The sequence below is a fragment of the Pseudochaenichthys georgianus genome, chromosome 3 (genome assembly GCF_902827115.2).
Source record: "Pseudochaenichthys georgianus chromosome 3, fPseGeo1.2, whole genome shotgun sequence".
In the NCBI taxonomy this organism is placed as follows: domain Eukaryota; kingdom Metazoa; phylum Chordata; class Actinopteri; order Perciformes; family Channichthyidae; genus Pseudochaenichthys; species Pseudochaenichthys georgianus.
The window spans coordinates 50,822,509-50,842,861 of NC_047505.1; positions in this window are offsets into that span (position 1 = coordinate 50,822,509).

The window sequence follows — 20,353 nt, forward strand, 5'->3', positions numbered from 1 at the left end:
GCCATCATTCTGGAGAACATTCAGTCGGTTATCTTGCAGCACCACGCTGAAAGCTTCTGTGTTCTGGGATGAGTCAGGAAAAGCAACATGTGTGGGAAAAATATAGATAACAGCATCCAGCCCTTTGTCGTTGTGTGCCAAGCGGCTACGCAGAGGACCAACATGCGTAGCTTCCATTATGCATCGCCGCCAACATTCGCCTAACCTTCAAAACCTCGCTTCCTTTCATAAACAGAGGGGGACGCCCAGAAAGAAACAAGATCAGCCCATCCTCGTGCGACTTTGGCCGTTAAAAAGCGGAGGCCGAGGGAAACTAGTGACCTCTACATGAAGAGAGGACAGAGAAGGGCTTCACATGTTTTAACCCTTACATTACGGGGCAGTCGTATATGTGTTATGTTAGGGTCTACGGACAGAGAGTGTTGTAAGCTGTACAGATATTATATATAGGTACATTTTGCAATTTTAGTGATCTAAATACAATGAAATGTGATTATCATTTAAAGGAGATCCACAGAGGGTTATCTATACAGGCACGTGAATGCAGACAGTTGAGACTAGGGCTGTGCGATTATGGCAAAAATCATAATCACGATTATTTGAGTCATTAATTGATATCACGATTATTAAAAACGATTATCCATTTACTTTGAAAACATTTATTGAAAAAAATATGTTGAACAGTATGTTTTTAACAGTTGAGTACCCTGAACGTTAAGTAAAATTCAACTGAAAAAGCAATAAAAAAAACATTTTAAAAAATAATTTTTTTTTTTTTAAATAAACAATCGTTTTATTTCGATTACGTTGTTTTCGTAATCGTTGCAAGCCATAATCGAGATTAATATACGATGAATTGCACAGCCCTAGTTGAGAGGCTTGTAACAGAACTATAAGCTTATTTACATCGGGAGTCCCTTGTCAGGAAACATAATGTTATCTCCGTTTGAAAAAAACTAAATACAGATAGTACCCATTCAACAACACCAGAAACAACAACAACTACATTTCACAATATTACGACACATCCAGTGTTTCCGTTTCCGCGTGATGGCACACGACCAGGTAGCCTTGATTTAATCTTAAAATCAGTAAAGTAGGAGAGCATTGGGATTGTATCTGTCTAATGGACACTGAGGTATGGCCACTTGTGTCTCAATCTTTCAGAGATGTCCTAAACTAGGCTCCACCCAGAGCGTTTTTTAAACAAAGTTGGCCATTTCTGCGAAACAGAAGCCGCTGCATAAACTAGTTCAACTACAAATCACAGCAGAGGTTGCTTATTAACTAGTATATTTGAATTAACTAAGGACGTACCAATCCAACGTGCCAGATATAATAACAGATACAATCTTGGATTAGCAGAAAGACGTATCAGCCACGAAGATATGACAGATCCACATTAAATACAGTTTGTAAAAGTAATGTCCACTATCAGTTGCATTCAATCAGTCCCAGCATGCACCTCTGATTCACCCCCTGGTGTTGTCCTCGGCAATTAGCAAAGGGACTTAGGTGCCGTTTACACGAGAACGCAAACGGTTGTATCCGCTACTTTTCTCTTTCGTATAGCCTGTTCGTTCACACGAGGCCGAAACGGAAACGGACCCCGCTAACGATAACGGGTCCCAAGGTGGATAGATCTGTGGACGGAGCGCTCTGGGGGGGGCAAACGGCTCCGTGTGTACGCCCTATACGATCATTTCCTGATAACGATGAAGCCATAGCCCCGCCTCTCCCCACCTCTGCTGCTCACTGCTGTAGCATGGTCAGTAGCAGTAGCTGCCGTCAGTCCGCTGCTGTCACTAGCAAATCTCCAGCTCCTCTACCACAACCATCAGCAACAAGTGGACACGGAGAACCACATGAACTACATGTTGCTAAATTCACCACGGGGCATAAACAGAAGGGCAACCATGGCAACCATGCTCAGGGGTCTTCTATGCTGCTTTTGGTGTAGTTTGTGGCGGAAGTACAGCGCCACTTACAGGCCCGGCATATGTACTACAGCGTCTCCAGCGCTTTCGAGCGGTCTCGTGTGAACGGAAGACTTTTTTGATATCGTATTCGGTTCGTTTGCGTTTTTGTATGCGTGTAAATAGAGTCTTAATCTGCTCACAAACCTCATTCTAGCTCTACTGTAAATTCCTCAAAAAAGTCCACTGTCACAGAGAATCAGCACTTTTGAAACAGGGCTGAAACAGAGGGGATTATGGGTAATGCTGCAATGATCCGTTTGGTGTTTGCCAAACACTTCAGAGAAATGTTTTGTATATATCCGAGACGTATAATATATTGATGTCAAACAGTATCTTTAAAGGGTGAACTGTGAACTTGGAGGTAGTTTGAGAGCAGCTAACGAGACCTCTAAATCCCAGGGATTACAGCCAGTGAGCACCAGGTGCCCCACTATGTCTGCCGTAGTTGACACGGTTAATAGGACATTCTTTTTCTCTGTGAGGTACACAGGAAACCTGAGCGCAGCTAGCCTGGGGCTAACCACTCCAGTTCTCCCACTGCTGGCCCAAATAACAGGGAAGTGCACATCAATACTGTGCATCAAGTTGTATGGAAAAAGAAACCGGGTCAGTGGCGACTGGAAAACTTCCATTCCACTTGGACCTTTCAAATCACGAAATGTGGTTGCCCTGCAAAACTGTTTTAGGATTTTATATTTGTTCACATTGCATTTGTCGCTATAAGGCGGCACGATTTCGAAAAAACAATGTATTGTAATTATTCGCAGTGGCTATATGATGCACAATTATAGGGGGATTGCATTTATTTCATTATAATTCTAATAGTCATTGAAAGATATATCAAAAGGATTCAGTTGTGATCTTGTAGGCTGGGATGTATTAGCAGCTACACAATACTTAATTAAAAAAGGGGATTATTAACAAGTGTATCCTTTAATAGATATCATGCTTCCTGCATGTTATACTTTGCACTAGTCTATATTGCAATTTACACAATTTCAATTAAATGTGTAGCCGTACTAACTACTATATTTATTCAGTACTTCTTTGAAACCTTTCACACATACATTTAGAATAAAATGGAGGACCTGCTCACAGCTGGATATAGTCAACACTAAGTGTGTGAGAACGCTTCGGGAAGGTCGTGTGGGAGAGCTAAAGTTAAATATTTAATCTTTGAGAAAACATTTAGCTTTTTTGTTAGTTTTAATTAGCAGTGGTATTCGTGAGTCAGTTTGACATCTGTTATCCTTTCTCAGTCGCTGATAGTAAAACCAAAGTGCATAAATGTTGCATATATAAAATGTAAAAGCCTTTGAAGATTAGCAAATAGTATACTTAAAGGTGGGGTATGTAATTTATTTCAGAAACACTTGTTATATTCCATGGAATGCTCTTAATCCCGATAGCAATTAATGTGTTAAAGGCTTTGACAATAAATACATTAACAAATATCATCTGTGCACAAATTTATCTCGTGCCCTCATTGGTCATGTGCGCGTTCGTGTGTGTTGGAGGAGGCGCTCTGTAAGGAAGTGGCAGATTTCTTCCGGTTGTGTATTTTCAAATTCTAGCGCACTCGAGCTGGTTTCTCCAAAATTACCTACCCCACCTTTAATGATAGACCTACATGATTTTAAAAAGGTTTTATTACATGGCTTAGTTGAATACTCGATTCTGATTGGCCAATTCAGAACACGTGACACGTTGTTAATCCAGTAGTACAGACCGCTGTCAAGGACTTATTGACCGTTGTTAAGGACGCTCACATCTGCACAAAGAAATCCGGTCGATTTGACTGTATGCAGCTACTGGCTGAAAAGCAAACTGGGACAAGAAAGCAGCGGAGAAGTAACGGGGCAGAAACCCTCCTTTTTACGCAGCGGTCCAGACATAGACATCAAACGGCGACACATATTCAGTGTGCAATTCCTTTGGCATTAGGGCAGGGATATCTAGATACTTCCCAAGGTTTGACATAATGAATTGTGCTACTTTTAAAGCAAGCAGCGATGTTTTCAAATCTGTAATCAAAAAGCTCCTCAAAAACACTATCGAAGCAGTTCCTGCCGTTGCTAAGGAGGATCAAGAAAGAGAAAGTAAAAGAGGGTAAAAGACGGAGCGCTGGACGTCAGATAAATCACCAGAAGAAGGCCGAGAGGAAGTGAACAGGAACACGGTATGGGCTCCGCAGTGTTTAGGGACTTGTTAGTGCATCAGAAACTGTGAACAGAGTTGGCCAGTGCTGCCATAAAGTTGTTGTTGCCGCAGTTCCAGCCGTTGGTGCACCGTGGAACGGGTTTTCTTTCTTAGCGGAAAGAAATAGGATAATTTTTAAGTCAATAAAATAATTTCAATTCATATTGAGAGTCGAGTCTTTAGTTTAGTACAGGGGTCGGCAACCCCACACACTAGGAATAAGTGGAATAAGTGGGCAAAATATTCAAATGTTATTTTCGGATCCTGAACGAGACCGCCGCCAGAGCGCGTCTCCCCGTTATCTGCAGAAGGAAGCAGCGCAGCTCCACTCTCTTGAACTCAGGCGATTTTCTGCCGCTTTCCTCCGTGGGGCTGATCGTTTCACCACGGAGGAAAGCGCTTGCAGTACCCATAAGGAGCTGTACAAATGCCGCAGCTTTTGCGTGGCTGTGTCTTTAGTTGAAAGCCCCGTGGCGATCTGCTGATCTCTCATCGAAATAATGTGCTACAAAGGGGCGGACTGGCCATCTGTGTGGAAATGTCTTTGTTAAATGCGCTGACAGGTCCACACACAGCGAGGCTCCCCCGCCCTCCTGTTGACAGTTCACGAGCTGATAAACATTTATATATATTTTTTTAAATGGCACTTCATATCAAAAAGGTCGCCGACCCCTGGTTTAGTATGTGGCCGTGTAATACGTGGGATAAAAGAACACCCTTCAGGCTCATCAGGATCCTCCGCTTCGCGTCAGGGTCCCTGATCCGCCTGTCGGGGGATATTTTACTTAACGATAATTTGGACTGAAAGTGATACAGATTTGGATCAACATTCTCATTGAAAAATATATTGAGGTGCGATTTCTTTAAGAGGATCCGTACCGAAGAAAGAGGATGGTTAAGTCTGTAGAATATGTCGGTCTGGAAAACTCTGCAGCTCAACACTTATTAATACAAAATGGTATTTAAACATATCCTTAACACCAAGTGTGCGTCCTGCGTTTTGAGTATTCATTGTGAAGCCGTAATAAAAGTATGCATGAAGCACAACACGTCCACAACTAGTCCCGTGTATTTTGACTTCTCTTGGGTGAAAACCTTTTGTTCGCACTTTCTCAGAGTGAAAACAAAAGTAGGAAACGATAAAGTGAGTCACATTACATCCAGCCTTCTTCGTTTGTTCCAGGCCGAAACATTCATCGACGTAACGTTATTCGAGAGTGGTGTACATTTCCTTCCTGGCCATACAATCCTGTGAACAGAGGTTATCCCGGGAGGAGCAGACTACGTCATTAATATTGATGAGGTCTTCTTCGGGGGCAGCTCCGAAGGCTGCCAGCCTCCTGTTGCAGTGCCACACTTGTGTTCGAGTCGCACCCAAACAAACCCGTGTGAGAGAGTCCCTCCGGATGCACTGGAGCGGTGCCAGCTTAATGTCCGTCCTCCAGCAGGGGCTGCCTGAGGCTAATGTTAGCTCTACTTCCACACCGTCATGCTGCTAGCCTTCAACAGGAAGGGGTTAGGGTTTCCTGGAGCGAGCTGCCCGGTCGCCAGTAACAAAAAACGTCAACCCAAGAATGCCATTGGGTAGGGGGTTTGTAGTAAAGTCACAGCTCAGAGTCTTTTAGCCGTCTGTGCAAACCCCCGGGTAACAAGGGCAGCTATCAAGAGACATCCAGGGGCTTTTTTGTTAAGTGGCTGCAGCCGTATAGATCCACCAAAAAGCTTCACAATGGCTTTTGTGTGTTTTACTATCTAATAACTAGCTCTGAAACTTGCGATTCAATTATTGATTATTCTGCTGATTATTTCCAGGTCGACGGGTCTATAAAGCGTCTATTGAAAAATGCTACCCCAGCTTCTGGAATATCCAGATGTCGGAGGCTGAAAGCGGCTGCTTCTGCCATCTTTGCATGAACAATTACAAATAGGAATCAATTCCTCATATTATCGTCGATCGAGCTGCAGCTCCAAGAACAACTGAAATGTTGGTACTTGCCTACTTTGCTTTCATTATGAGAAACACATTCACACCTGGGATGGCGCCCAGTACATCTGCCACTGCTCAAAGGCACCTTCACACCAGCTTGTTTTAATTCACTCGTCTCCACACACAGATTGACCGTGGTCACAAACCCACTTCTGTAACCTTCGGGATACCGCCGCTCATTAGCAGTTACTTTTGGATGTGCAGCTATGTGTGTGTGAGTGCCACACACACACACACACACACACACACACACACACACACACAGTAAGGTGGTTTAATAGCCGTGGATGGGGCAGCTGTTCCTCCTGCTGACGGCTCCTTATCCATCTGCCCGCTGTGAGGGGGACCACGGTGACGCTGCCGCCACAGGCCCGACTTTAGCTCTCTCATGAAGTCTATTTCAGCCTCCACGGGCAAAACAGCTGCCCGACGCTCCACACCGCACTGCTTTTAGACAAGGTTCAGCTCGAAGAGAGAAAAAAGTCCTCCCCCTACATCTGTTGCCAATGAAGCAAAGGAATGCATTTCCCCAGAACCCTCTGAACGTGGGTTCAACTGAGCACAAAAGCAGGTGAGGAAACAAAGTATCTCCACAGTTGTGTACTTCAATATATATAAAAAGGTTTTTTGATAGGAGCGCGTCACCGAAGACATTCCTGAGAGCAGATAGGCGACAGTAACGTCTGAGAGTCAGCAGACAGGTCGGGAAGGTCAGCCCAAATGACAGGACAAGTGCTGTGAGCAACTGTGGGACAGGAGCTGAGCCAGGCTCCTCTCAGGACACAAGGGGGGTATTGTGGTCTCCTCATACCAGCGCACGGAGAACACACACGTGCAGCTGCATGACTTTGTGAGAGGAAGAGAAAAATAAAGGCCTTGACTGGCGTTTTAATATTAACTGCAGGAATAGATTTGCTGCCGTCCCTATAGGGTTTCTCCTGGAATTGTTTTCTCGGCAGCTGCAGGTTTCGGTGGTTTGAGAGTAATGTTGGGTTTTCTTCCCACGACTTGTGCTGCTGTGGTCGCCATGTGTTCCAACGTGTTGGGACTAACATTATGTTTATTTTGATACAGATATACTTTCCGTGAAATCGGGGACACGTCTGCTAGATTTTAGTTTCTACACTTTCTAAAGAAGTAGTGAAACTTCTCTTTAAGAAAACCACTGTTGAGCAAGTTAGGAGAAACAGAACGTCAGCGCTCAAATATACATGTTTTGTATAGCCTTCGCAATGTCAACTTAAACAAATAATACACATGTCGCGAAAGACTTTGAGTTGGTTGAAGAGTAGGGATAGGTATCGTTTCGTATCGTTTATTTTTCGATACTCTTATCGAGCACGCAGGCTTCCTCCAAGTTACAGTAAAACAAACTGGTGGTGTGACCAATGACCATTTACAATTATTAATACTATTACTATTATTAGCATATATATATTTATATATATTTTGGTTGGAACTAAGCCAGAAAAAAAAAAAACATAAAAAAAAAATATATATAAATAAAATCGATTTTTAAAATAATATTCGATTATGGAGACTGTAGCGAATATTCGAATAATCGCTGGCATCCCTAGTTAAAACGAGACCTCACAAACCATTACAATCCGTTTATTATTTATAATTGTAAGGATGGATTATCAGTAATCATTTTAAAGTTACACAGAGACATTGGATTAACCGTTTAAAATGACGTAGCAAAGATCGCTTTTGCCAGGTATGTGCTAAAGTAGCCGTTAGCCCCGTTAGCCTGTTTCGCTAAGTGCTGATTGAGACTCTTGGCGTTGGACTTCTGTTCCGTGTTTGCCGAGTTTCTTCCCGTTAAGTGGCTATGCTATGCATCATTAATAGGTTGTTAAATGTTAAGAAGCCTTGAGACACTGTTTCTAGCAAGATGTTGTGAATTGTTCGATCTGTTACGATTATAAACTCAAGCAATATTAAAATGACTCCCATTAACTGAGTTTTAACGGCATATCCGGTCCTAGTCCGGTAATTACCTGCTAACGGAAACTCTGCTACACAATTCTTATTATTATTATTGAAACATGACCGGTAAGTTTCAAATGTGTCCGGTAAAATAAATTTTGTTCGGACATTTGACCAGCGAGAAAAAATCCTAGCGGAAACCCTGCTACTCATATACCGATAGCAGCACCGTTTGTCCAGCGGCTTAACGGTATACCGATACCGTCCAATTAGGTACCGGTACTGACTTACCGGTTCTCGATATCCATCTCTATTAAAGAGAGTTAGTAGAAAACTGCACTTCAAAATGTAAACGTCCCTTCTTTTTATCGATGCCGTTGGTGTTTTTTGATTTGTTCAATAAAGAATGTTTGACAATTTACTTCCATTTTCTTTAAATTAATTAAATTTAAGAATGATACTGAAAGCGGCAGAAAGGTAGAACGAAGAACACGTCTGTTTTATACTAGTTCCACACCTTCCTGGCCTCTACTGCTCGGTGAGAGGCTGATGCAGTGGGTGATATTAGGCTAACCTGTGCCGTCATAACACACATTGTAAGTAGCTTATGGCTTCAATAAAAATAGCAGACTCGCCACTCTAACAAAGGACAAACTTGCGGGCCCCACGGGTCTGTGTCGCATATGCAAACACACATTTCATGCATGTGGTATTCGTTTAAACTTCCAAACATCCTAACAAATAATTAAACTAATTAACTTGTGTGTCACCAGAGGTATTCAGGCACAAACGGACTTCTAACTGGGAACATGAAAGCAAATAAATGTCCCCTACCAGAGTCTTTCCACATGCCTTTGTGTGCAAACAGAATTAGCTCAGATATCCTCCAGAATACAATAGAGTGTGTTCAGTGCGCCCAACCGGTGGGTATCAACAAGTGAGAGCTCTGATGAAAGGCTCTGACGGCGGCTCCATTCATGAAAGCCTGGTGGCAACCTGCGGGGACGAAAACGCTTCCCTCAGCCTATATTGAGCCTGCTATACAGAGGTTGCAGGTCGTGAAGCATGCCAGCCACAGCGTGCTGTATTTTTAGCCATGACCAAGACTACGAATGTATACGTTCACATCCAGGCACAATGAGACGGGATATGGAGGTGCCACGGAAGTCAGGGTTGGTCACATAAAACCGAGTCAAACGGTGCACAAAGCTGAAGCAACAGAAACAACCTAATGCACAGAAGAGACAGAACGTTCTGCTTTACGGCACAGAGTAGTAGAATCTGTTGACTGGCGTAATAACAACAGGATATAGTAACGTGGTTGAGTAATGAAGCGTACTATTTAAACAGTAGAGCCTGGTTGAAGCCTCGTGCCCTTGAACAACATATCAAATCAGCTCCGCCATTTCATTGTTTCGTAGCCGAACCATGACTCCCAGCCTCCTCGTGGAAAAGCACAAGCTAAATATTTCCTGCGGGGATTTAAAAAGATAAATATCACATTACACGAGAGCCTTGATTCTTGTATCATCTCTAGTGCTCGATCTTCGGTGCATCTCACTGGGAATAGTTGACCGAGGGGCGAATAGCTGATGACCACAAACTACGTCTATACTGGTTTCCCTGGAGACGAGAGGACATGTCCCAGACCCCCGATACGACTGTTCCAAGAAATCAGCCTGTTCGGTTCAAGTGCAGAAAATAAGCAGCATATATTATATATATGAACAGCAGACATCCGGCTGCTGTTCATATATATATATTCTATATATGAACAGCAGACATCCGGCTGCTGCCACACAGCAGAGCAAATAGTGCCGTTAGCTTTGTGCATTCAGATGAGAATCCGGTCACACCATACAAACAAGCCTCCGATGCATGGGCCGGATGAACGTGTCGGAGGTGGATATTATCCAACACGAAGAGGGAACTGCAAACAAACCATCCAATTTGTGTCAGCTCGTAGATCATAGTTGGTTGTCATAGCGTCTGTCATAATGGGGACTTGATATCTTTGTATCACAAAGATATTCTACTAAAAAGTGATGCCATCAGGGATTATAGTACACTCACTTCTCGGAGCCAATGTTCCCCAAGTGTTACTCAGTAAAAAATCTATCACAAAGATTCAGTGGCACAAAAAAATTGAGTTGAGTTACTATCAAGCTTATGTTTGAGCCGTGCCAGGAACGTTAGTGTCGCCGAAGTGTTGTGGTATTCCTGATGTGGCTAAAGTTAGAAGCTATAAATATATATATATATATATACACGCTGTATGGTGTAGTCAAAGCCACAAACCACAGGTAACATTTAGCTTCCCTCTTCTAACACCGGTTACCTCAAACTTCAAAGACAAAGTAGCCCGATTGAAATACTTTAAAAAAAACTGTTAACGAATCCAAATCTATTTCAGATAAGAAAGTAAATACAGAAAAAGTTCCCCTGATCTACGAATACTATAGCTCGGGTTAACTCACCAGTTTCCCCGGAAGGAACGTCTCCGTAAATCTGTTTAACTGTGCAGCCGGAGAAACCTCAGAAAGCGTCTTTGCTGAAGGGAGACAGGACAGTGAAGACGAGGACTGTCCTCCACCCGAGGCGAGTGCAAACAGTAATCTTGTGACTGTATGTCGACTTCCTCTCACATGCATCCGGAGTCAATGTTAGACTAAGGACCTCCTGGTCACGTGTTCACAACAAGAACAAGCGAGACGACTGCAGCCTGAGTGCACGTACGGGATGAGCATGCAGCCTTAGTGCACGTACGGGGATGAGCATGCAGCCTTAGTGCACGTACGGGGATGAGCATGCAGCCGCTCTGGGGAGAATTAGCCATTGTAAAGAAACACAGACAGGAATTCTGCCGAGCAAAGCACGTATTTCTATAGCGACCAGCTGTGGCAGATGTCAACACGTAGGTTCAGTGGAAGCTGGACGAGCCGGCACGACAAAGAGGAAGGACCTCAAAACAACTGCCTCCTTCCAAGTCTGAAGTAACTCGTTATGTGTGTGTTAAAGGTCCCCTATTGTGCAAAGTCCACTTCTTCATGTCTCTTCTACATCAACATGTGTCCCCTCTCTTCATGTCTCTTCTACATCAACATGTGTCCCCTCTTCTTCATGTCTCTTCTACATCTCCATGTGTCACCCTTCTTCATGTCTCTTCTACATCAACATGTGTCCCTCTTCTTCATGTCTCTTCTACATCAACACTGTGTCCCCTCTTCTTCACGTCTCTTCTACATCAACACGTGTCCCCTCTTCTCCATGTCTCTTCTACATCAACATGTGTCCCCTCTTCTTCACGTCTCTTCTACATCAACATGTGTCCCCTCTTCTTCACGTCTCTTCTACATCAACATGTGTCCCTTCTTCTCCATGTCTCTAATACATCAACATGTGTCCCCTCTTCTCCATGTCTCTTCTACATCAACATGTGTCCCTTCTTCTCCATGTCTCTTCTACATCAACATGTGTCCCCTCTTCTTCACGTCTCTTCTACATCAACACGTGTCCCCTCTTCTTCACGTCTCTTCTACATCAACAAGTGTCCCCTCTTCTCCATGTCTCTTCTACATCAACATGTGTCCCTTCTTCTCCATGTCTCTAATACATCAACATGTGTCCCCTCTGTGGAAAGAGACTCTGAAAGTTTCAGGAACAAAGTTTCTCTCTGTCAGCCAGCCGCCCAGCTGGCTGTGCCCGCGAATTCCTGGCCCGCAAATTCACGGGTCTAGCTATGTACTGACTAGGGATGTCCCGATCACCTTTCTTTGCTCCCGATCCGATTCCGATCATTTGATTTTGACAATCTGCCGATACCGATTTTTCCCGATCCGATCTTTATGCAATGCATTAAGAGAAAAAAAGGAACAGATAACGGCTGGTCATCCAACGCGATGAATTCAGCTATCTTGGCTGTTATTGTGTTGGCCTTTCTCTGTTCTGGGGCAGTTTCTCTTTCCTTTTGAAAGCCTCTGAAAGTGTCGGTTTTCAGTGCCGTTACCTGAGTGGCCGCTGTGTACTCGTCGTGTTGTTGTTGGTGTTTGTTTCTCAGGTAGCGTATTAGATTGGTCGTGTTGAACGTAGCTCTGTTCTTTCCACCACGCGGAACCTCCGCCTTGCAAACATTGCATCTGGCTGTTACACTGCCTTCGCTTTCAATTTTATAATACTTCCAAACTCCTGACATTTTCTCTGTCCCGACGAGTCACCAGCTGAACGTAGCCTCTCGTTAGCTTACTGCTACTATTAGACACTGCGCCCACTCTGTTGCCAGATTTCAGAGGAATAAGCAACCAGGTCTGAAAACAAGCCCAAAGAAAGCAACACATACATGATGTTGAGTCATTTTAAAGCAAAACTAAGTCCTCAGGATGACTTTAAGACGTGAACATGGTCATTTTAGTTTTGTAACATTAAATAAAATAAAAATATTTTCTAAAAACAAAAAAAACAAAAAATCCCGATCCCCGATTTTTTTCTCCCGATTCCGATCTTTTGAAAATCACGTGATCGGATCGGGACATCTCTAGTACTGAGTGTGTGTATTTCGCGGGTTGAGTGATGTACAATGGCATCCGTGGAGGAATTCTGAAATGTTTTACCGTTAATCACAAAAACGCACAGCAGAACCAGACCCTGGAGCGCCTCTTTATTTACTCACTCCTCTTCATCCCCTTTGGGTAATAAGGCTGAGATAACTGAAATGTATATTGTCAAATAATAAAAGACGCAGCTTTCAATTATTTTCATTATTACGGTACGTCCACACAGCAGCTTTAGACGAATCTTCCACCGCTTGCCTCGCCGAACTGCATTGTGGAGGAACGAAGCGAAGATTTCCAGGATTCAAAAGTTGAGCAATGTTCAACTGTTGAAGCTGAGCTGGAATCGTCAGCCAATCAAACACGTTTATGCAAATCTGCCAGTAGAAGCGCTAGCCAATCAAACCGCGTGTAAGCAGGGAGAACCAGACCGCAGTTCATTTCCTCATATTCCAAACGAGAAGTTACGGTAGCAAATCACCGGGTTCTTTACGAACAGAACTATTAACGGGATACAAACCGGAGGAACCCGGCATGGAGGGAGGAGGCAGAGACAGTGGGTGGAACTGGTAGGTTTTCACCTGTTTGGGGAGTTTATATATATATATATTAGGGGTGTAACGGTATCCGTATTCGTCCCGTACCGTCACGGTTCGGCACATGCAGTCACACGGCGAATACGCCTTTTTTTTTACGATTGGGGAAAAAGTCTGTCATTCAGTTCAGGCACTATACACTATTTATAATCCAGGGGGCGGTATTGCGCCTAAAAGCTGTTTGCCAGCCGCCCTTAAACAACAAATGAAGAACAAGAAGAAACACAACAACAAAACGAACAAAATACAAGAAGAAGAAAAGTTAGTATGGCGATTTCAGATAACACACAGGAGCTAGAACCCACCTGCTTCTTTTAAATCAGCTGTGGGAACATTTCGGGTTCCCTGTGGACTACAATAACGATGAAGTGTGCGAGTGGTGGATCGGAAGAGGACGGTGTGTCGGCGTAGTTCTACAGCGGTGCGGTATGCTAATGGGAACACGCCAAACATGCTAAATCATATCAGAAGGCATCACCCAGATTTGCCACTCACCGGAGCCCGGCAAAAGACAGCAGCAGTTCAACAGCTGATCCCCGCTGTTTTAAGAAGCCAAGAGACATGAGAGCCGAGAGACCAAAATAAATAACGGAAGCTTTTGGCTTATGTTTTTCAACGACTTTGCGCTCTTGAAACACTTTCTTATTATTTATGATGTAATATTTTCAAGACATCCTTTTTAGTTTTACAGCTTGATGAAACCTTTTAGTTTGACATCAGCCATTATAGATAATATGGCCATCTGAGTGTGTGTGGTTTGTTTTTAACTGTTTAATACAGTTCATTATTCAAAATGTCAGAGTTCCTTATTTTGAAACTGAAACTTGCACTACTGTTCAAAAATAAATAACAACAAACCTGGAATTACGCATTTGGGACCTTTTTTTTGCTTTTTGTTGTTGTACCGAACCGTGACTTCTGTGAACCGTTACACCCCTAATATATATATATATTGCTCGCATAAAATCCCCGGGCTTTTTGCTTTGTATGTCGGGGGCGGGAGATTCATCTGATTGGTTGTTGGTCGCATTGCTCGCAAAAAATCCCCAAGCTGTCAGACACGCCCAGCTCCAAGATTTTCAAGATTTTTGAAAAGCTGCTGTGTGGACGTACCGTCAGTTACGTCAGGAGGCGTCTTGCAGTCATTAGAATGAAAAAAACTATTTGAGAGAAGATCGAGTTTTTATTCCCATCACTAATACGTAATAGAGATGGTATCTATAACTTAAGGGACGGCTCAAATTCAAAATTCAAGTCACATGAAACGACGTCTCACACCCCCCCCCTCCCAGCTCTCGGGGTGGACGCCCTCTCAGCACTGGTCTGGCGGAAAAACTGCTTCAGATTATTTTAGAGATTAAAATACGGAATTGTTTGGTCAATAAAATGTCAGAATATGATGAAAAAGCCTTTTTGCAGTCGTCTAGTTTTGTCAGTTTTAAACAAGCATAAACAAAAAGGGAGGAAACCTTAGTTTTGGAGACAAAATAAGTAACCAAGAAGAATCAAAACGTGATATTATGAAACTTGAAGTACCCGTACTTTTCAGACTATAAAGCGCACCTGCATATGAGCCGCAGCAGCTAAACTGTCTGTCTGTCTTGCTCTCGTTCTGTCTCTCGGTTTTACTTTGGCGCGCTACCCTGTCTCACTCTTTTCCGGCCTCCAGCTTTCCTGCTGGAGCCCGCCGCTTAGAGGTGGCGGGCGCGGACCGGTCCTAGAGCCCGTAGAGTTAAAGGTGGTTAATTTTACCTGTAAAATCCATAGATGTAGGAGGTTCCCTAGTGGCCGTTAGCTGTACAAACAAAATGGAGAAAAAAGTCGCGGCTTATAGTCCGAAAAGTACGGTACTTATATGATTCTGTTTTCTTCAAGTTTGTATCTTGTTGGTCGAACGCACTTATTGTAAGTCGCAATGCAATGCAATGGAATGATATAAAGTCATGTCCTTGCTCTGGTTGGAAGAGGATGACATTTAGCCACATGTTTGTGTAAAGTTATGTTCCTGTTTGGGAAGGAGCAGTGGTCTAAAGTTGGACATTTCTAGACGATTACTAACAACATGCCTCACAGAGAGCGTCTCTGAAAAGGGTTTCTGGCCGTGTCTGGTTGAGCAGAACACAGCTGCACACAGAAATTCCTGCAAGCAGCCATTGTTGGAAGACACTGCGAGGTTTGTTGAACGACGTATGGAGGAGTCACAATACTCTCATTGAACGTCTGAGCATTACACAACTCGCCCTTGTCCCTTTGGCCTTTCTGCTCGATTATGAATGTGATGTTTTACATTGTAAAGATCAAGAATATGGCCACGTATCTCTCGCTTCAAATAATCTCTCCGAAAGACAGTCAAAGGTCAGCTGGTGACTGGAGCTTCACTGAGCACAGTTCATCTCTAAAAAGGGAAAAATATGGCTATAAATAACGATCTGCAATCCTTTACAACGCAGACGGTGTCAGGAAATGGAAGAAATGTCAGCCTTAAATCATTGTCAGGAAAGTATCTTTTCTTTTCCATCCATCCAAAAGAAATACATATATTAGGAAAAGTGGTAAACAAGTCTGCTTTTTGAGAAGTTAAATCATTTTTGGTTGGGAAAAACGCAATATTCAGATGTTATGTTGGACTGTGGTGGAACTGCAAAGATAAGTTATTAAATTGTCATATATTAAAGGTGGGGTAAGTTTCAGAAACCGGCTCGAGATACACTTTTTGTTATATTCCATGGAATGCTCTTAACATCCCGATAGCAATGAAAATCTGAAGTGCTTTGACTAAAAATCCATAACAAAATTTCATCTGTAGAAGCCGTAATACTGTAAAAAGTACAACCAATCGGATTGGATGGCCTACCTGCCTGTCAGCCTTCCATCGGGGCACAAACTTATCTCGTGCCCTCATTGGTCATGTGCGCGTTCGTGTGTGTGTTGGAGGCGGGGCTCTGTGAGGAAGTGGCAGATTTTTTCCGGCTGTGTATTTTCAAATTCTAGCGATCTCGAGCTGCTTTCTCAAACTTACCTACCCCACCTATAAATTATTCCCCAATTCAATCAAATTAACTCTTTATCCACTTATGTTATCTCTTCTTTCGTGTGAATATTTGAGATGTGCACAAAATATGGCATTTGAGAATTTCATCTTGGGCTTTGGTTGTCGAATTTCCCAAACCAAACTATTAATCGTGAAAATAACTGACAGATTAATCAGGAATTAAAACAATTGTTAGCAACAACAGCCCTAATTGCCCGGCAGTCGGTGTAGCTTTGAAAGAAAACCATTACCTAAACCAGTTGCTTTGCTAAGCCCAAGTTTTAGCACTGCAGTCGATACAAACACACTCATGATAATATTAAACTCAACGGGACGCCCAACATCAACATGTCAGACTAATCTGTGGGAGCAGGCCATCATTCTGGAGAACATTCAGTCGGTTATCTTGCAGCACCACGCTGAAAGCTTCTGTGTTCTGGGATGAGTCAGGAAAAGCAACATGTGTGGGAAAAATATAGATAACAGCATCCAGCCCTTTGTCGTTGTGTGCCAAGCGGCTACGCAGAGGACCAACATGCGTAGCTTCCATTATGCATCGCCGCCAACATTCGCCTAACCTTCAAAACCTCGCTTCCTTTCATAAACAGAGGGGGACGCCCAGAAAGAAACAAGATCAGCCCATCCTCGTGCGACTTTGGCCGTTAAAAAGCGGAGGCCGAGGGAAACTAGTGACCTCTACATGAAGAGAGGACAGAGAAGGGCTTCACATGTTTTAACCCTTACATTACGGGGCAGTCGTATATGTGTTATGTTAGGGTCTACGGACAGAGAGTGTTGTAAGCTGTACAGATATTATATATAGGTACATTTTGCAATTTTAGTGATCTAAATACAATGAAATGTGATTATCATTTAAAGGAGATCCACAGAGGGTTATCTATACAGGCACGTGAATGCAGACAGTTGAGACTAGGGCTGTGCGATTATGGCAAAAATCATAATCACGATTATTTGAGTCATTAATTGATATCACGATTATTAAAAACGATTATCCATTTACTTTGAAAACATTTATTGAAAAAAATATGTTGAACAGTATGTTTTTAACAGTTGAGTACCCTGAACGTTAAGTAAAATTCAACTGAAAAAGCAATAAAAAAAACATTTTAAAAAAATAATTTTTTTTTTTTTTAAATAAACAATCGTTTTATTTCGATTACGTTGTTTTCGTAATCGTTGCAAGCCATAATCGAGATTAATATACGATGAATTGCACAGCCCTAGTTGAGAGGCTTGTAACAGAACTATAAGCTTATTTACATCGGGAGTCCCTTGTCAGGAAACATAATGTTATCTCCGTTTGAAAAAAACTAAATACAGATAGTACCCATTCAACAACACCAGAAACAACAACAACTACATTTCACAATATTACGACACATCCAGTGTTTCCGTTTCCGCGTGATGGCACACGACCAGGTAGCCTTGATTTAATCTTAAAATCAGTAAAGTAGGTGAGCATTGGGATTGTATCTGTCTAATGGACACTGAGGTATGGCCACTTGTGTCTCAATCTTTCAGAGATGTCCTAAACTAGGCTCCACCCAGAGCGTTTTTTAAACAAAGTTGGCCATTTCTGCGAAACAGAAGCCGCTGCATAAACTAGTTCAACTACAAATCACAGCAGAGGTTGCTTATTAACTAGTATATTTGAATTAACTAAGGACGTACCAATCCAACGTGCCAGATATAATAACAGATACAATCTTGGATTAGCAGAAAGACGTATCAGCCACGAAGATATGACAGATCCACATTAAATACAGTTTGTAAAAGTAATGTCCACTATCAGTTGCATTCAATCAGTCCCAGCATGCACCTCTGATTCACCCCCTGGTGTTGTCCTCGGCAATTAGCAAAGGGACTTAGGTGCCGTTTACACGAGAACGCAAACGGTTGTATCCGCTACTTTTCTCTTTCGTATAGCCTGTTCGTTCACACGAGGCCGAAACGGAAACGGACCCCGCTAACGATAACGGGTCCCAAGGTGGATAGATCTGTGGACGGAGCGCTCTGGGGGGGGCAAACGGCTCCGTGTGTACGCCCTATACGATCATTTCCTGATAACGATGAAGCCATAGCCCCGCCTCTCCCCACCTCTGCTGCTCACTGCTGTAGCATGGTCAGTAGCAGTAGCTGCCGTCAGTCGCTGCTGTCACTAGCAAAATCTCCAGCTCCTCTACCACAACCATCAGCAACAAGTGGACACGGAGAACCACATGAACTACATGTTGCTAAATTCACCACGGGGCATAAACAGAAGGGCAACCATGGCAACCATGCTCAGGGGTCTTCTATGCTGCTTTTGGTGTAGTTTGTGGCGGAAGTACAGCGCCACTTACAGGCCCGGCATATGTACTACAGCGTCTCCAGCGCTTTCGAGCGGTCTCGTGTGAACGGAAGACTTTTTTGATATCGTATTCGGTTCGTTTGCGTTTTGTATGCGTGTAAATAGAGTCTTAATCTGCTCACAAACCTCATTCTAGCTCTACTGTAAATTCCTCAAAAAAGTCCACTGTCACAGAGAATCAGCACTTTTGAAACAGGGCTGAAACAGAGGGGATTATGGGTAATGCTGCAATGATCCGTTTGGTGTTTGCCAAACACTTCAGAGAAATGTTTTGTATATATCCGAGACGTATAATATATTGATGTCAAACAGTATCTTTAAAGGGTGAACTGTGAACTTGGAGGTAGTTTGAGAGCAGCTAACGAGACCTCTAAATCCCAGGGATTACAGCCAGTGAGCACCAGGTGCCCCACTATGTCTGCCGTAGTTGACACGGTTAATAGGACATTCTTTTTCTCTGTGAGGTACACAGGAAACCTGAGCGCAGCTAGCCTGGGGCTAACCACTCCAGTTCTCCCACTGCTGGCCCAAATAACAGGGAAGTGCACATCAATACTGTGCATCAAGTTGTATGGAAAAAGAAACCGGGTCAGTGGCGACTGGAAAACTTCCATTCCACTTGGACCTTTCAAATCACGAAATGTGGTTGCCCTGCAAAACTGTTTTAGGATTTTATATTTGTTCACATTGCATTTGTCGCTATAAGGCGGCACGATTTCGAAAAAACAATGTATTGTAATTATTCGCAGTGGCTATATGATGCACAATTATAGGGGGATTGCATTTATTTCATTATAATTCTAATAGTCATTGAAAGATATATCAAAAGGATTCAGTTGTGATCTTGTAGGCTGGGATGTATTAGCAGCTACACAATACTTAATTAAAAAGGGGATTATTAACAAGTGTATCCTTTAATAGATATCATGCTTCCTGCATGTTATACTTTGCACTAGTCTATATTGCAATTTACACAATTTCAATTAAATGTGTAGCCGTACTAACTACTATATTTATTCAGTACTTCTTTGAAACCTTTCACACATACATTTAGAATAAAATGGAGGACCTGCTCACAGCTGGATATAGTCAACACTAAGTGTGTGAGAACGCTTCGGGAAGGTCGTGTGGGAGAGCTAAAGTTAAATATTTAATCTTTGAGAAAACATTTAGCTTTTTTGTTAGTTTTAATTAGCAGTGGTATTCGTGAGTCAGTTTGACATCTGTTATCCTTTCTCAGTCGCTGATAGTAAAACCAAGTGCATAAATGTTGCATATATATAAATGTAAAAGCCTTTGAAGATTAGCAAATAGTATACTTAAAAGGTGGGGTATGTAATTTATTTCAGAACACTTGTTATATTCCATGGAATGCTCTTAATCCCGATAGCAATTAATGTGTTAAAGGCTTTGACAATAAATACATTAACAAATATCATCTGTGCACAAATTTATTCTCGTGCCCTCATTGGTCATGTGCGCGTTCGTGTGTGTTGGAGGAGGCGCTCTGTAAGGAAGTGGCAGATTTCTTCCGTTGTGTATTTTCAAATTCTAGCGCACTCGAGCTGGTTTCTCCAAAATTACCTACCCCACCTTTAATGATAGACCTACATGATTTTAAAAGGTTTTATTACATGGCTTAGTTTGAATACTCGATTCTGATTGGCCAATTCAGAACACGGGACACGTTGTTAATCCAGTAGTACAGACCCTG